A 546-nucleotide genomic window follows, 5' to 3' on the forward strand; every position below is an offset into this window, starting at 1 on the left:
CACAGAACTTAAGTTCTGTGAGTTTCTAGCTTTACGCTTCAGTCGGTAGCAATAACAGGTGGAATGTTCCAGTGGCCGCACGCACGTAGGCCATACTGAAAGATCTACCTGTATTACTTTAGTAGGCTTGCTAAGGGCGAAAAAGGGGCGATCACTGCATTTTATTATAGTACAAATGTCCTATTTGGCACACAAGTTCCTCGGTGCAATTGGATTTTTTTTTTTTTCATCTAAAGAGACAATCTGTATCTATGCAAATAATCCTCAATTTGAATAATTTATGTAAATTTATTTGTAAACAATGAATTAAATCTCATCCTAGATAAAAAACACTTTCGCCAATGAAACAAAATGAGAAAAGAATTTGAATAATTGCATCATCATTACCACCTAATTTACAAAATTACTAAAGAAAGTGAAGTAAAACATTATTTTTAAAGTTTTACTTGCTAGCTGTCTAAGAACTGCATTTTATGTTAAAAATTACCAAAGTAGTGTGCATATCAGTTAGTCAAAAGGAAATAGTTTTTAATATGAGAACACCAT

Source organism: Diadema setosum, chromosome 11, assembly GCF_964275005.1.
Source record: "Diadema setosum chromosome 11, eeDiaSeto1, whole genome shotgun sequence".
NCBI lineage: Eukaryota > Metazoa > Echinodermata > Echinoidea > Diadematoida > Diadematidae > Diadema > Diadema setosum.